This window comes from Leucopleurus acutus (genome assembly GCF_964270905.1).
Source record: "Leucopleurus acutus genome assembly, chromosome: 7".
Classification (NCBI taxonomy): Eukaryota; Metazoa; Chordata; class Mammalia; order Artiodactyla; family Delphinidae; genus Leucopleurus; species Leucopleurus acutus.
In genome coordinates, this window is record NC_139150.1 from 36,941,986 (window position 1) to 36,960,498 (window position 18,513).

The following is an 18,513-nucleotide window of genomic DNA, read 5'->3' on the forward strand; positions in this document are numbered from 1 at the left end:
CAACAAAGGGAGCTAGGGACTTCCCTGATGGTCCAGTGGTTAAGACTTCAAGGTTCCAGTGCAGGGGACGCGGGTTTGATCCCTGTTCTGGGAACCAAAGTCCTGCATGCTGTGAGGCCGTGGTCAAAAAAAAAAAAAAGGGAGCTAAGAAAAAGCTGGTATGTTAACTCTGCTCTTATGGACTAATTCTGTAGCACTGGGCAAGTTATTTGATTCCCCTCAGCTTGGGTTTCTTCACCTGTACAATGGGGATAATATAGTACCTCCTCTCACAGGGTGCTGGTGGAAGTTAAAAGATATAGAAACATCTAGAACAGTGATTGGTATTTAGTGAGTGCTCAGTAAACAGCAACTATAAAGAACATGAATCAGGAATCTCTTCTTTCTTTGAACCTAAATCCCTCCTGTTGCCTTTTTGAGGCTGCACTACTGTCCAACTTACCAACTTACACCAGGGAATCTTGTCACGGTCATACCCAGAGCTTTTCTTTTCAACAGGCCCACAACCTCAAGTTTTTTAACCCTCATGGCTCTGTTCTTTGTCCTCCTGAAAGTTGTAAAGTGGCTCTGTCCCAGAAAACATCCTGAGGGCGGGACTTCATGGGTGGCGCACTGGTTAAGAATCCACCTGCCAATGCAGGGGACACAGGTTCGAGCCCTGGTCCGGGAAGATCCCACATGTCGCGGAACAATGAAGCCTGTGTGCCACAACTACTGAGCCTGTGTGCCACAACTACTGAAGCCCACGCGCCTAGAGCCCCTGCTCTGCAAGAAGAGAAGCCACCACAATAAGCCTGCGCACCGCAACGAAGAGTAGCCCCCGCTCGCCGCAACTAGAGAAAGCCTGCACCCAGCAACGAAGACCCAACACAGCCAAAAATAAACAAATAAATAAATTTATTACAAAAAAAAAAATCCCGAGGGAATACATAGAAAGGTTACAGTAAATATGCAAATTATCTGTGAATCAAGAATTTCCCACCCAGTGAATACAGCGAATTCAGTTACATGACTACCTGAATTGCTCACCTGTCAGCAGAAGACAGTGAAAGCGAGTCCTCTACATAAACTCATAGGCTGACAAGATTCTCCTTAAAGGGTCTAATTATTTCCAGACATGTATCCCAGGAGACCCTATCCAAGTCCCATAGCTTCTGCCGTAGAAAAGCCTCTCAAGTCTATCCTCGCTTCTAATTCCTACAATCAGTGCTCTAATTCTAGGCCCTCCTTCAACACCTCTTTCGAGGATTATTAATTCAGTCTTTGGGCAGATTCCTATAGGCCAGGAAGTGGTAAACAAAATAGATACTATCCCTGCCCTCATGAAGTTTACAATCTAGTGGAGGAAGGCAGACAAACAATCACATAAATAAAAATATAATTACAAAGTGTGATAAATGCCATGAAAATGAAGTACAGAGTATTAAGAGGATCTGATTAAGACTGACTAAGGGCTTGATTAAGAGGTCAGGGAAGGCCTCTCTGGGAAACTGATGTTTAAGTTCAGCCTTGAAAGGTTAGTTGAAGGGAATTTAAACAGGTGAAAAGTTGGGGACAACATTACAAGCAGAGGAAATGACATGTGTGAAAGGGCCTGAGACAGGAAAGTGGTTGGTGTCTTAGAAAAACTGAAAGAAAACGAGCGTCTTTGAAAGTGTCCATTTTTTTTGGCAACGGGAGTTCACTGGTGATCTTGACATAAACAATTTCAGGGGTGTGGTTAGTGGAAATGAAGCTAGACAGCAGAGGGTGCAAAAGTGAATGGAAAATTGAGCAGACAGTCTGGGTGGTCAAAAAAGTTGGCTGTTAAATGAGACAGTCAATACCCAGAGGGTGATGTGGTGTCAGGGGATTTTTTAATTAATATTGATTTTATCAAATTAATATATGCACAAGGTTACAAAGATAAATTGTAGTATAAAGTTTATGATGGAAAATAGCAGTCCCCAGCTCCACCCCTTTCTACCTCTGTGTCCTTCTCCAGAGACCACTACTTTCAAATCTTTTAGCTGTCTCATCTGGCATTTATGTTCATGTTTATAAATCATATGTGTATTTAATTATTTCTTGATTTTAAACATTCTCTTGACTTCCTACATCCACCACCTTCCTCACAATTTCTTTTTTTTTTTTTAGTATTTATTTATTTGGCTGCGCCAGGTCTTAGTTGCAGCATGCAGGATCTTTTTAAATTGATCTTTGTTGCAGCACGTGGGATCTAGTTCCCTGACCAGAGATCGAACCTGGGCCCCCAGCATTGGGAACACAGAGTCTTAACCACTGGACCACCAGGGAAGTCCCCACAATTTCTGATTTAATTAATATCCAGTGTTTGCTATGACTTGGTAGTCTGTGGACCCTTATTATTACTGCATAATTTATAATTTAATTTTACTACTTGACTCTCTTTTGTTTATTTTTCTATATATTTGTCCCTAAATCCTCACAAATTCTCTAGCGGAATGGTAAAAATTGCTCTCAATCTAAATCTAACTTTCCATATAGTCAAACACAGTTCCTTTTTGTTCCCCCCCCCCCCGGAACATAATCCTTCTGGAACTTTCTTTTCTGATATATTCTGAATTGACTCTCCTCTCTGGCTTACAACACCACTTCATGCTGGACTTCTCTCTCTCATCATGCTAGGAATTGCCTTTGCCTCTCTTCTGTTAGTTGCCCTGTGTTCTAGATCCCATGATTTCTTCTTTCTTGTTGGGAAGTCCCTGTATGTAAACTTTAAAAAAAATGATGGATTAAAAATTTCTCTATATCCCTAGTTTTCTAGATTTTTATGATGAGGTACCCTGGGGTAGGCTATTTTTATTTGTTGTGCTGGGCACTCAGTGGGCCCTTTCAATTTGGAGACTTGTGTCTGGGAAATACACTTGGTACTCTTTCTTTTTTTTTTTTATAACTTTGCCTCCACTGATGTTGAAGGTTTAGAAAGGAGGAATTAAATGATGAAGCAACACCCCTGAGAAGCAGTAGTGGCTCAAGAATTTCTATATAGGGCTTCCCTGGTGGCACAGTGGTTAAGAATCCGCCTGCCAATGCAGGGGACACGGGTTCGAGCCCTGGTCTGTGAAGATCCCACATGCCGCGGAGGAACTAAGCCCATGCGCCACAACTACTGAGCCTGTGCTCTAAGAGCCCATGAGTCACAACTACTGAGCCCATGCGCCGCATCTACTGAAGCCCGCGTGCTCTGGAGCCCGTGCTCCACAACAAGAGAAGCCACCGCGATGAGAAACCTGCGCACTGCAAGGAAAACCCAACACAGCCAAAAATAAATTAATTGATTAATTAATTAACTTTAAAAGTTTACATACAAATAGAAATCAGAATGGCATTCGGCTTAACAATGATGGAATCTAATTAGTAAGCAGTGGAGCAGTACTTTCAGATTTCTGAGAGGAATTGATTTCTAGCCTAAGGTTTCATGCACAGCCAAATTATCAACTGTGAGAGTTTAAATATATATACTTTCAGACATTCATTTCAAAAATGTTCCTACTATGTATCCTTTCTTAGAAAGCTACTACGGAATATGCTTCAGCAAAATGAGCCAAAAATAATAAATAAAAAAAATAAATTAAAAAAAAAGGATTTCTATATAGGTTGAACTTAGGATCAGCAAACAAATCAAAAGAGGTGCGTGGAAGTGGGGTGGCATCAGGGAATTGTCTTGAAGTTCCATTTGTATAGCAATCAGTGTTTTTACTCAGAGTATAGGTTTGTTTGGGGTAGTTTACAAAGTATATCATTTAGGTTTAATACTCTGCTGTATAAAAACATCTCAAAACAGCTAAACAATAGAGGGTATGCAATCCAGTTCACCAGGGAGAGATTAGCTTTTGTTAAGAGGTGAGATACTCCTCCATGCAACTAGTGAAGAGAGGATGGCTATAGACAGATTTGCAGATTGGCGGTAGGAAGTAAGAAAGTTCATGTTTGATGGCTTCCTTTTTCTTTGAGGTATATGAGTCAAGGTCATCATAGAGTATATGGAAGGAAGATGGGAGGGTCACAGGTTGAGGAGGGTAGTGAAGGTATAAAATATTTGTTATAAAGAGTAGAGGAATAACCTTGTAACAGAAATATAGTAAGACTGCTGGCCAGCATAAGTTTGGTGATGATGAAAGTGATACTAAATCTACTGGACTGTACAATTTTCTCTAGCTGTTTAAATACAGACAAATAAAAGGTAAGGGGTTATTATTCAGAGTTAGGTTCATTACTAGGTGAGTACATTTTTAAAAGAATGATTGTAATATCAATGAAGTTTTAAAGATGTTAAAGGACTACCAGTGAGGATATTTCAACAACTGAATAGAATACACTAAGCCATAAACCATAAGGCCTAAACAGCAACATGGATAAATGCTTATGAAACAAGGTTAATTAAAAGAAAGCAGAATACAAAATAACTTTAATGCTAACAGTTATATTCCTGCAAAATTATATATGCATGTAAACAAAAAGGATAGGCAGATAGGATTACAGGTGAATTAAATTTCTTTTATTTTGTTATTGTTTTATTTTTTAATTGTTTTTGTATATTTATCTTAATTTTAAAAACTCTTACTTATGTTCATGTTCAGCTCAGTTCATAGATCTTTTTTTGGAAAGAGCTTTATCTAGTCTACCAGTCATAACTGACCATTCTGTCTTCTTTAAAAGTTGCTCTATAGGGCTAAAACCAAACTCATCATAGGACCAGTCTATAATTTCTGTGACTGTCACTAAATTCATGGATCCTTGGTGATAGAGAAAAAAACCTCAGAAATGTAGCTGATTTGCTGAACTAGGCTTAAAGTCAGTTCAGCTGTCATAATTTATTCATTTATTCTACAAATATTTATTGAACTTATACTATTTGTCTGGCATTGTGCTGGGCACCAGTGAGACAGGCTGGGACCTGAGACCCTTTGCTGCAGCGCTGCAGTGCTTGTACCTGGACACACCTCTCCTTCAGCAACAAAATACAAAGACACTGTCCGGGACTAAAGATAATTGCATGCCTGCAGTTAGGGTAAATTCTGGACCCAAAAGATACAAAGAGACCAAAAAACCCAACTGCCACTTTTGAAGAGCCTGGAGCAAAAGCAGGGTCCTGCGGATGCCCTCTGCCCACACCACCACCTAAGGGGTGGGCAAAACACCTAAGCCACCCCTCTGGCCGGAGCTCTGGACACACCCCTACCCTCATCCCATGTAAGAAACAAGCTTGCCCCCCCTCGGGGAGCCAACAAGCAAGGGAACCTGTTGTTTGTTCTCACTGCCCACTGCTGCAGCAGGGGCCCCAATAAAGCCTTGCCTGAATTTCTTGTCTGGACTCTGATCAACTTCTACTGATTAAGGAGGCCAAGAACCCTGGTTGGTAACACCAGGAATATAGAGCAGAAAATAGAGTCTTTCACAAGTTGGGGAAAAAAAGGACAGGAAAATCTTTGGCCCAAGACTGACAATCACAAAGGGCTTCAAATTAGCCTTTTATCCTTATTTACACATGAAGTTATAACTGTAGTCATTAAAAAAAAAAACAACTCTTTTGACATATAATTCACATACTATAAAATTCACTTTTTTAAAGTGTACAAGTCAGTGGTCTTTAGTGTATTCACAGAGTTGGGCAACCATCACCACAGTCTAATTTCAGAATATTTTATCACCCCTAAAAGAAACCCTATATCCATTGATCTTGCATCCTACAATCTTCAACTCATTTATTAGTTATAATAGTTTTTTTTGTGGCTACCTTAGCATTTTCTATATACAAGATCATGTTATCTGCAAATAGTTCTACTTCCTTTTCAATCTGAATATCTTTTATTTCTTTTTCTTGTCTATTTGCTCTGGCTAGAACTTCTAGTACAATGGTGAATAGAAGTGTTGAGAATGACCAACTTTCTCTTATACTTGATCTTAGAGGGAAAGCTTTCAGTTGTCTTTCACCATTAAGTATAATGTTAGCTACAGGGTTTTTTATAGATGCCCTTTACCAGGCTGAGGAAGTTCTGCTTCTAGTTTGTTGAGTGTTTTTATCATGGACTTGTCAAATTTTTTTTCTGCATCTACTGAGATGATCGTGTGGTTTGTCCTAAACACAGTCATTTTCATATTACAAAATGAATTTGTTAAGGTAAATATTTTAAATATACCAAAATTATTAGAATTCTGCTTTGGATTTCAATCATTTTTAACACATGAAGAACTTAAAAAATGGAAGAGATCAAGCTCTCTCTCTGGATCTTTCAGAGACCCTGGATTCAAAGACTATTCCTGCCCTCACAGAGTTTACAGCTATGTAAATAATGCGTTAACCGCTGTAACGGAGCCCCAGACAAGGCCAATGATAGCACAGTGGAAATTATATCCAAATTTGCAGGGGGTCATCAGGAAAGGTTTCGGAAAGGAGTCATATGAGTAGATTCTTAAAGGAGGAGTAGAAATATGCATGCAGGTCAGGGGAAGGATTTCAATCAGAGAGAACCATATGTATAGAGTTCTTTATATTATTCAGCCATGAGAAAGAAAGAAATCTTACCATTGTGACAATATGGATGGACCTTGAGGGCATTACGCTAAGTTAAATAAGTCAGAAAGAGAAAGACAAATACTGTATGATATCGCTTATATGTAGAATCTTAAAAGGCCAAATTCATAGAAACAAAGAGTAGAATGGTTGCCAGGCGCTGGGGGGGTGGGGGAAATGTTGGTCAAAGGGTAAACATTTCCAATTATAAAATGAATAAATTCTGGGGATCTAATGTATAGCATGGTGATTATAGTTAACAATACTGTATTATATATTTGAAAGTTGCTAAGAGAGTAGATCTTAAATGTTCTCACCACAAAAAAGAAATGGTAATAATGTAAAGTGATGGAGATTTAACTATCCTATTGTAGTAATCATTTTCCAATATATGAGTGTATCAAATCAACACACTGTACATCTTAAACTTACACAATATTATATGTCAATTATATCTCAATAAAATTGGAAAAAAAATAAAGAGAGAGACAGTTTGTCACAGAAATCTGTACCCAATAGCCTCAGACTCAGGACATAGATTCCCAGAGTATTTATTGAAAGAAGGTGTACCGAAGTCACAACAGAAAACTAAAGATTTGACCATATAGAAACTGTAAAATTCTAGATGTCAAGTCATAAACAAAATTAAAAGACAAATATTTGACACAAATATAACAAAATGCCAATATCCTTATATGTAAAGAATTTATGTGAATTGATTGCTAAAACCTAAGATCTTTTTTTAAAATTGAGGTAAGAACATATAGCATGAGATCTATTCTCTTAACAAATTTTTAAGTATATAGTGCATTATTGCTAACTATAAGCATAATGTATAGCAGATCTCCTGAACTTATGCATCTTGCATAATTCAAACTTTATACAGGTTGAACAGCATCTCCCCATTTCCCTCTCCTCCAGCTCCTGGCCACCACCATTCTACTTCCTGCATCTCTGATTCTGACTATTTTAGATTCCTCATGTAAGTGGAATCATGCAGTATTCGTTCTTTTGTGACTGCCTTATTCACTTGAAATAATAGGAAAATGGGCAAGATATGAGCAAACAATAAGATTTAAAATACTATCTTTTGTTTATCAATTATCAAACAAAATAATAATAGCTAAGGGAAGGAAAGTAAAATAGGCACTTTCACACTTTGCCAATATGAGCATATTTTGGTACAACCTTCATATTGAGGTTGGGGGTAAAAAAAAAATATATATATATATATATATATATATATATATATATATATATATATATATATATATCTCCAGGCTTAAAAACGTTCAAATCCTCTAACTCTACCTCTAGAATTCCATACTAAGGAAACTATCAGAGATTTTTTTCATAAAGTTATTAATCTGAACAGTTTTTAGAAAAGAGAAAGCTATTTTTAAAAATTTCAAATGTCTAACATTTGGATTAAGTAAATTATGGCACATTCAAACAATGGATTTGTTACCTAACTATTCAAAATTTGACTTCCAAAAACTGTTCAATGATGTGTCTTCATTTTATACTTGTCTGTATTTTTCTAGATTCTCAATAGTGAGACTATATTTCACCTATAATTAGAGAAAGAGACAAACCACTTTTTCAGAAAATATTTTGATAGATTTATAAACCTAATCTCTAAAGGAAGAAAACCCAGTGTGGAAATGATATGCTTCAAATCACACTCTTAGTGGCACTATTTGGCCTTTGATTCTTGGGTCTTGTGCACTAGGGCTTTTTATTTTTCTTTTCTTTTTTTTCAAAACAAAACCAAAAAAAACAAAAAACCAACAAACAAAAACCTTTATGTTGATTAAATCTGAGAACCATTGATGAAGAGGCTGAGATTATAGTTTGGGTCTAAGAGTAGTTCTACTCAAAGTGCGGTCTATGGACCAGTAGAATCAGCTTCTCCTGGGAATTTATTAGACTGGTAAATGCTTGGGCCCAGTGCCAGACTTACTGAATCAGAATTTCAGGGGTGAGCCAGGTGATTTTTCTGCAGCCTCAGGTTTAAGAAGCACTTGTCTAGAGGAAATTCAGCAAAGAAGCTAACAGTATGCAAAGGGAAAGAGGTGCACAGCCCACCTAAAGTTCAATGTATATTTTTTAAAGCATATAATTATTATATAATATTCTAAAAACAAGCCTTTTTTTTCTTGTTATGAACTAGAAAGTATGGCTAGAAAAAATTTTCTTGGCTTTGGACTAAAAAAGGTTGACAGGGTTTAGGATTAAAGGGCAAAAGGAATCTGTAATTAATTCCTGGTTCTATGCAGCTCACTAAATTAAGGCTAAGGGTTTCACATAGGAATTTGGGAACTGTATGTATGCAGTAAATATTTTGGTTATATTTCTCTCAAGCCATGATTGCTTACTGGTGGGTGGTCATTTGAAGATGACGGGATCTCAAACCCAACCATTTCTTTCAACCTCTTTCCACTTTGGAGTCATGACTCAGTAGGCAAAATTCAGTAGTCATGCTTCCCTGGTGGTCCAGTGGGTAAGACTCCACTCTCCCAATGCAGGGGGTCTGCGTTTGATCCCTGGTCGGGGAACTAGATCCCACGTGCATTTCCACAACTAAGAGTTCACACATGCCGCAACTAAGAAGTCCGCATGCCGCAACTAAGAAGTCCGCATGCCGCAACTAATAAGTCCACATATTGCAACTAAGAAGTCCACATACTGCAACTAATAAGTCCGCATGCTGCAACTAAGAGTCCACATGAGACCTGGTGCAGCCAAAATAAATTAATTTTTAAAAATTAATTAATTAAAAAAACACAAAATTCAGTAGTCATGTATCATCTTTGGTGACTGGCTTAAAGTGTGCTTTACGGAGCCCCCTCATTGACAATGAAAGGTAAGCGAAGGGGATGGAGAGGAAAGGAGGGAGAGACAGATGAAAAGGTTAGACTCTACTTCTTCGAACCCCTTGCCTTTAACCAAAACAGCTCAGCTTTTACCTTTTTGTGTCCACTTTCCTGTGGAATATACTTGAACAAAGAGCTCCCCTCTAAAAAACATTTTGAAATTTTCTATTATCTACTACATATTCTCACAATCCAGTAAAAAGCCATAACTGTCTTTTCCCCCCATGAGATCAATGCTCCTTGTTAACCATCTATCACCACAACCTGGCTGTCAAAAAGGACTCACAAATGCATAACGGGCAGGTGGTCCTGCTTCCAGGCTTCCCTTCTCCAACCACTATCATTAGGGATGAATAAACTACTAATGTTGCAAGTTGCTGTGTTGGATGTGAGGCAAAGCATATTATATAAATCAGCCTATAAACTGAAATAGACAGTACCCTATCTAAGAAGTTAACTATAGCTATAAGTATAAAGTAAAGAGAAAAATATTTTCAAGAAGTAGAATAGTTCTGTAACACCAAGTAAGAGAAGTCCTTCAAAGTAGTCACCTTGGGAGACAATTCACTCCAGTAATGCTCCTATTTAAAACATTTCCAGAACCCATCTTTTGGAACTGCAAAAACCACCTAGCCAACTCACAAAACTGTGAGACATAATCAGTCATTGTTTTAAGCCACTAAGCTTTGGGGTATTTGTTATACAGTAATATATAAGCAAGACAGAAATCTTTAAATCACTATGATTTGGAGGATATTTAAAAGGAAATGATTAGGGACTTCCCCAGTGGCGCAGTGGTTGAGAATACGCCTGCCAATGCAGGGGACACGGGTTCAATCCTTGGTCCGGGAAGATCCCACATACTGCAGAGCAACGAAGCCCATGCGCCTCAACTACTGAGCCTGAGCTCTAGGGCCCGCAAGCCACAACTACTGAGCCCGCGTGCTGCAACTACTGAAGCCCACGCACCTAGAGCCTATGCTCTGCAACAAGAGAAACCACCGCAATGAGAAGCCTGTGTACCGCAATGAAGAGCAGCCCCCGCTTACCGCAACTAGAGAAAGCCTGTGTGCAGCAACGAAGACCTAACACAACCAAAATAAAAAAATAAATTTAAAAAAGATACTATCAAAAATAAAAAAATAAAAGGAAATGATTAGCCTTACAGAAAAACTCTAGCTATCTACAACGTACAGGGAATAGGTTGGTCTGATAACAAAGTTTGTCTGTACCTTTAAATAAACAGAATACAACATCCTTCAGATAATAAGAAAATAACATTTTGTAAGAGAAACAACTCTTAGATGAATGGGATAAGCACTAGGTCCCCAACTCTCCCATCTTGAGTTTTTGCTTTTTTCCTTGGGGTCTTCTAAATTCTATCTATACTGACTTTAGGAATATGCTTATCTCCTTTTTTTCCCTTTACCTGAACATGGATAAAAAATAATTTTCCATTTTTGCCTAAGTACACTAAATATAAGGCTGCATTTTCTTTCTTAGAATAATTATACAAAAAAAGAAAGGAAGCACAAAAGTATAAAAACAGGTAAACAAGTTAAATATAGATTTTAGGATTCTAAGATAAACTTAAGTATAAAGTTTGGACCCTAAAATAACTAAATCTAGCCAGAAGTTGGCTGGCCCTTTTTTCCCCTCTCCACCCAGTTATCAATTTGTTGTCCTTGACCACAGGACCACACAAGAAGCCAAAACCACAGAAGACATTTCAGAGCTGTCTCATTTCCTAGAGAAGATAAAAGACTAACTTATTAAACCAAGAATTCCAGAGAACAGAAGTTTTCTTCTTTAAGTATCAAAATTAATTTTTTTAAAACTTTAGGTATTTTGATAAAACTCTTTTAAAATGTACACTTTCACTTACACACTTTTTTTTTTTTTTTGCGGTACGCGCGCCTCTCACTGCTGCGGCCTCTCCCGTTGTGGAGCACAGGCTCCGGAGGCGCAGGCTCCGGACGCGCAGGCTCAGTGGCCATGGCTCACAGGCCCAGCCGCTCTGCAGCATGTGGGATCCTCCCAGACCGGGGCACGAACCCACGTCCCCTGCATAGGCAGGCGGACTCCCAACCACTGTGCCACCAGGGAAGCCCCCACACTTTTGTTTTAATCACAGTGTATAGGCTATAACTTAACTTTTTCTTGATAACTCACTGTTAACACTAATATACTTTGCTAAAATATAGTTTTGTTCTTAGCATCTATTATGGACTTACATCCTTAAGCATCAAACCAAACCAATCATCAAACCCCTAAGACTGTGTGTTAAGAGTAAATATGGTTTTGCCACTTCTATTCAACATAGTATTGGAAGTCCTAGCCAGAGCAATTAGGCAAGAAAAAGAAATAAAAGGCATCTGCACTACTGTTGGCAGATGACATGGTCTTATATGTAGAAAACCCTAAAGATCTACCTCCCCAACTCTTAGAATTAATAAATGAATACAGCAAAGTTTCAGGACACGAAGTCAACATATAAAACATATAAAATCAGTTGTGTCTCTAGACAATAATAATGAAAAATCTGAAAAGGAAATTAAGAAAATAATTCCATTTACAACACATCAAAAAGAATAAAATATGTGGGAATAAACTTAACCACTGAAAATTATAAAATGTTACTGGAAGAAATTAAAGAAGATACAAATAAATGGAAAGATATCCTGTGTTCATGGATGGTAAGACTTAATATTGTTAAGATGTCAATACTTGCAATATTCGACAACATGGTTGGACATTATGCTAAGTGAAACAGGCTAATCACAGAATGACAAATACTGCCTGATTCCACTTGTCTGAGGAATATAAAATAGTTTAATTCATGAATCAAAGAGTGGAATGATGGTTGACTGGGGGAGAGGGAAATGAGGAGTTGTTGTTCAATGGGTATAAAGTTCAGTCAAGCAAGATGAATAAGCTCTAAAGATCAGCTGTAAAACAATGCACCTACAGTCAATAATATATTGTAAACTTAAAAATTTGTTAAGAGGGTAGTTCTTTCCACAACAACAAAAGGATGTCAACTGCCCAAAGCAATCCACAGATTTAATGCAATCCCTTTCAAAATCCTAATGATATTTTTTGCAGAAATAGAAAAATCTATCCTAAAATTTGTATGAAATCGGAAAGGATCCTGAATAGTCAAAAAAAATCTTGAAAAAGCAGAACACAGTTGTAGGACTCATACTTCCTTACTACACAGCTTACAGTCATCAAAAGAGTATGGTACTGCCTCATGCTGGTCAGAATGGCCATCATTAAAAAGCCTACAAATAACAAATGCTGGAGAGGGTGTGGAGAAAAGGGAACCCTCCTACACTGTTAATGGGAATGCAAGTTGGTGCAGCCACTGTGGAAAACAGTATGGAGGCTCCTCAGAAAACTAAAAATAGAATTACCATATGATCCAGCAATCCCACTCCTGGGCATACATCTAGACAAAACTATAATTCAAAAAGATACATGCACCCCTATGTTCATAGCAGCACTATTCACAATAGCCAAGACATGGAAACAACCTAAATGTCCACCAACAGATGAATGGATAAAGAAGATGTGGTATATATATACAATGGAATACTACTCAGCCATAAAAAAGAACGAAATAATGCCATTTGCAGCAATATGGATGCAACTAGAGATTATCATACTAAATGAAGTAAGTCAGAAAGAGAAAGACAAATACCATATGATATCACTTATATGTGGAATCTAAAATATGACACAAATGAAACTATCTATGAAACAGAAACAGAATCAGGGGCATAGAGCATAGACTGGTGGTTGCCAAGGGGGAAGGGGTGGGAGAGGGATGGACTGGGAGTTTGGGATTAGCAGATACAAAGTGGTATATACAGAATGGATAAACAACAAGGTCCTACTGTATAGCACAGGGAACTATATTCAATCCTGTGATAAACCATAATGGAAAAGAATATCAAGAAGAATGTATATATATGTATAAATGAGTCACTTTGCTGTACAGCAGTAATTAACATAACTTTGTAATTCAACTATACTTCAATAAAAGATAAATTAAAAAAAAAAGAGTGTGGTACTGGCATAAAGACAGACACACAGACCAATGAAAGAGAACAGAGAGCTTAGAAATAAACCTGGCATATCTGGTCAAATGATACTCGACAAGAATGCCAACACTATTCAAAGGGGAAAGGAAAGTCTTCAACAAATGGTGTTAGGAAAACTGGATATCCACATGCAAAAGAATTAGATTGGGCCCTTATCTTACACATCATACAAAAATTAACTCAAAATGTATCAAAACCTAACCATAAAAGATAAACCTATTAAAAAAAACTTAGAAGAAAACACAGGGGAAAAGTTTCATGACACTGGATTCGGCAATGATTTCTTGGCTGTGACACAAAAAGCACAGGCAACAAAAGAAAAAAATAGGTAAACTGGATCTCATTAAAATTTAAAACCTTTTGTGCATCAAACGATACTATCAACAGAGTGAAAAGGCAACGCATGAAATGGGAGAATATATTTTCAAATCATAATATCTGATAAGGGACTTCTATCCTGAATATATAAAATACTCTTACAATTCAACAATAGAAAGACATATAACCCAATTAAAAAATGGGCAAAGGATTTCAATAGACTTTTCTCCAAAGATATAAAAACGGCCAATAAGTACATGAAAAGATACTAAACATCACTAGCCATTAGAGAAATGCAAATCAAAACCACAAGATACCATTTCACACCCATTAGGATGACTATTATTTAAAAAACAAAACAGAAAATAAGTGTTGGCAAGTTTATGGAAAAACTGGAATGCTTTACATTGTTGGTGGAAATGTAAAACGGTACAGCCACTGTGGAAAATGGTATGGCAGTTCCTCAAAAAATTAAACACAGAATTACCATATGATTCAGCAATTCCATTTCTGGGTATATATCCAAAGGAATTGAAAACAGGGACTCATATTTGTACACCAATGTTCATAGCAGTTTTATTCACAATAGCCAAAAGGTGGAAACAACACAAGTGTCCATTGATGAATGTGGATAAAAATAATGTGATATATACATACAATGAATTTTATTCAGCCTTAAAAGGGAAGGAAATTCAGATGCAAGCTATCACATGGATGAACCTTGAAGACATTATGTTAAGTGAAAATAAACCAGTCACAAAGAGACAAATATTGTATGATTCGACTTATATGAACAACCTAGAGTAGTCAAATTCATGGAGAAGGAAAGTAGAATGGTGGTTGCCAGGCGCTGGGGGAAGAGGAAATGAAGAGTTAACCGTTTAATGATTATGCAGTTTCAGTTTGAGAAGATGAAAAAATTCTGGAGATGGATGGTGGTGATGGCTGGGCAACAATGTGAATGTACTTAATGACACTGAACTATATATTTAAGAATGGTAAAAGTGGTAAATTTTATATTATATATATTTACCACAACTTAAAAAAAAACAGTAAACATGGTACAAGAGAAGTTCTACTGTGAGTTGTTAACTTTTCGTTAGAATGCACTCCACACCCCACCCTCATCCCTTGAAGTTAATCCAGAGCAATGTTTATATCTGGCCACTCAAAATAATATGCTCATTTTGCAAGACAGACTCATTTGACAGGAATTACAATATCATATGTCAGTGTTTGATGCGTGTTTTCTGGGTAACCTAAACACTGACCAATTGCACTATCTCTACAGAGCCTGCCCTTACCCTAACATGCAGTCAGTGAGCCATCTCAGTCAAGTGACATTTAATAGGGTGCTCAGTCATTGTGTATGAGCAACAGAAGAAAAGGATGAGTTATTGTCCTAAAGTTGCAGAGGGAAAAACAGAACACATAAGCCTTCCCATGAACTAGGGTTGCCAGATTTAGCAAATAAAAATACAGGACACCCTGCTGTTTATCTGAAATTCAAATTTACCTTGGCATTCTGTATTTTATCTGGCAACACTCTGAAGTATTGGAAGTGAAGAAAAAATAAATCAAACAATCCAGAGTGTTTTGGGGCTACTGAGGTCTTAACAGGGATCCTAGACAGGGAAAAGTAGAAAAGCCCATTAAAAACATATTGGTTAACAACAAAAAAAGTACCGGTCTCCAGATACCATGACCCTGCTTAATTCAGCTCAGGAGCTCTTTCCTGCTTTCAGTATCACTTTGTAAAGTTACAAAGATAAGTCAGAGAATGGTAGAAAGAAAAAGTAAAGAAGGATAAATCAAAGCTAGAAATGGGTGAGAACATACCCAGCTTCCAGTTAGGCAGGCCTTGCCTCAAAAAGGAACCTTAAACATTTAACAAAAAGGAACCTTAAACACTTAACATAAAAATCAGAGGAAATCAGATTCTGACCTGGCTCAAAGCAGAAAAGAAACAATGATGGTGAGTGTGCTATAGTCATACAGTAGGAGGGACACGGGTAGCAGAACACCAGAGAGAGTGGTGGGATCTCCCCACTCCCCTAAACCGTATCACTGCTTAATTTCCATGGAGCCTGCTAAGAAACTCCAGTCACTATTTTACCTACTAATATGCTGAGCCCCAGTGACAATAATGCCACCATTAGTCAGGCAACTACTTAGCTTATAAACTCCTGCAGCTTGCCAGCCATTGTTTCATCACTCAGCAATATCATCCACTTCCCCACGGAACCGAGGCCAAAACTGAGGTTGCCGAACCCTGTCTTAGCTTCAGGAAACTGAATCTGTTCAGGTCATCCTCTTAGGAATCAACAAAAACAGGTTTCAGGCTTTCTGTTCTTTGAGAATCCCATCTTTAAAAGGCCTGTGTTCTTGTTTATTACTGACACTGTTCACATAGCAGTAACCCCTGCCTGATTCTGGTCTACTGAGATATAAATGGCCCATATGACCTGATCATACTTCAGTAGTATTTAGGAATCTTTCATATTTCTCACGCTAGGCCAGCCTGGGATGTCTACCCCTCCAGTGGAGGAAAGGGGAGGGGAGGTATCCAGGAGCTAAAAGGGTAAAATAACTGAGGTCATTCCTCCAACCTGTCCTGAAGCACTAGCTGACCAGCTACACTGAGTAAGGTTTAAACACTGTGGCTAGCCTCCACAGTTCTTCTTTAGAGGGAGCAGTTAGTCGCTAGGGCAAGAGGAGGGGCGTCACCTGGGTAAAGCTCTTTCAAGATTATCTGGGCAGCCTCTGAGGCACACTGACCAATAAAAATTTCTGCAGCCTTGGCCCTGACTTTTTTTTTTTTTTTGTAAACAGAACATAAAGGGAAATCAGCTGATAAATAGAAGCTTCTATGTAAATGACATTAGATGCATGAATTGAGACTGAATATGTTCAGTTCTATGCTCCCAACATAAGCACCACAAGTAATCCCCTAGATGCCCTTCCTTTTTTCCCACTTCATGTAACTAGTGACATTTTTCCCACTAAAGCACTCTGCCTCACAGCCTCTGCATTGGTCTCATTCATTCACCCACCCATTAAATATTTACTGAGTGCTACCATGTGCCAAGCACTGTGCTGGGCGCTGGACATACAAATTAATAATGTACGGTCCTTGCCTCCAGGGCAGTCCCATGGTGTCCTCGGGGCCAGCCTGGTAATCCCAAGCCAGCCCTGGGCAACGGGAACACGGTGCCCTTTGCAACAGGTAAGAGCGGTAGCAGGGGACTGGCAAACTGCCAGGCCAAAGGTTTTCCCAAGGTAAAATGGGATGTGAGAGCGATCCCAGCCCGGCTCAGGCAGACACCAAGTTGGGAAGCAGGGGCCAAAGGGGCGGAGGGCGCAAAGGACCCGGTTGTGCGGAGGACCCCGCCGCAGTCGCCGGGCTGAGTGCTAAGCGGCCGCGCTACCCCAGAGCCGTCACTGGAGATGTGGGTACAACGATGACTACTGGGCGCGAGTCAGCTGAGGGGGTGTCTCCGAAGGGACACTTTGAGGAGACAGTTGGGGTGGATCTGGGGTGACGCCCAAAAGGATGGTTGGTCCTGGGTGTTTGAGGGTTCGGCGGATGGCAGAGCTGAAGGGTCAGGACAGGACTGAAGACGAGGTCGGTCCAGAGGGTCGAGGAAGACCAGAGGGTGAGGTTGCGGCGACGAGGGGGAAGGGCGGAAGGGAAGGGGCGCTAAGGGTTGGATAGGTGGGCAAACTGAGGGCTTTTCTCCTAAGGAATAATTTGGAACGCGAGGGCAGTGGGTCTCCGGGACTTCTTCCGATCCCGAAGAGACGTCCTACCTGGTTTCTCGCCTCAGTTTAGTCCTACGGCGTAGGCGGCGGCGTAGCCTCGCGCCCTGCAGGGGTCGTGTTGCAGCCTGGACCAGCAGGCGCCCCCCTTCTCTCAGACAGCTTGGTAACGTCCGGTCCCCCCTGCAGCTGTGGCGCCGATGGTCCGATCTGAATTGCCTTCATGCCGCCCCTCAGGACGGCCAGTGGTTCGGTCCGCTGTGGGCCAGCGGGTGCTCGCCCACCTCCCCGCTCCTGCGGCTATGCGCGCAGCGAGTCACGCGCAGTGCTTTCCCGCGACGGGAGCGAGCGGCGAGGCTTCAGCCGTGGCCCCGCCTTCTGCGGCGGCGCCCCGCCCCTTCGGGGGTGGTACCGGGCTAAGCGGGCTGGGGTGTACTGGAACCCGGAGAACCCTCGCCCGCAGCCTAATTGGCCTGTGGAAGGCAGGTACATTTGCGCATCCACCTTAGCCTAATGCCGCGATTCTCTGCCTGACACCGCAGTAGAACCTCTTGGGAAAAACAGAAAAACAAAACTAAAGCCTGACCTCAGCCGAGACCAGTTGAACTGGAAGCACGGGTAGGGTGGAGTAGGGGTGGGATGGTGCCCAGCCTTGATATTTTTAAAAGCACCCCATGCGTAGCCAGGGTTAAAAAGCCCGGTAAAACCTAGAACGGACAAAGACTCCTTTGGCTAAAAATTTAGTCAGGCTTTTCTGGGTCTGCCCTGGACTTAGGTTGACTTTGGGCTTTCCTCTTTGTCCTTGGAGAATCCAGTTTGAGCAAGGATCTCACTAAATCAGTTTATTGGAAGTTCTCCGCCCTTGGTATCTGACCATCCTTGGCGTCTTATCACCTTGGCCTGCCTTCAGCACGAATTC

The 18,513-nt window shown here is 39.8% G+C and overlaps 1 protein-coding gene across 1 annotated transcript in view; it reads right to left on the reverse strand.

Annotated features, from left to right (window-relative positions):
* Positions 1 to 17,860, reverse strand: part of RUSC2 (RUN and SH3 domain containing 2) — a 59,696-nt gene extending 41,836 nt beyond the window's left edge. The window contains exon 1 of the mRNA XM_082843236.1: positions 17,646 to 17,860. The gene's annotated coding sequence lies outside the window, so the exon portion shown is untranslated. The remainder of the gene's footprint in view (positions 1 to 17,645) is intronic.
* Positions 17,861 to 18,513: the final 653 nt, after the last annotated feature.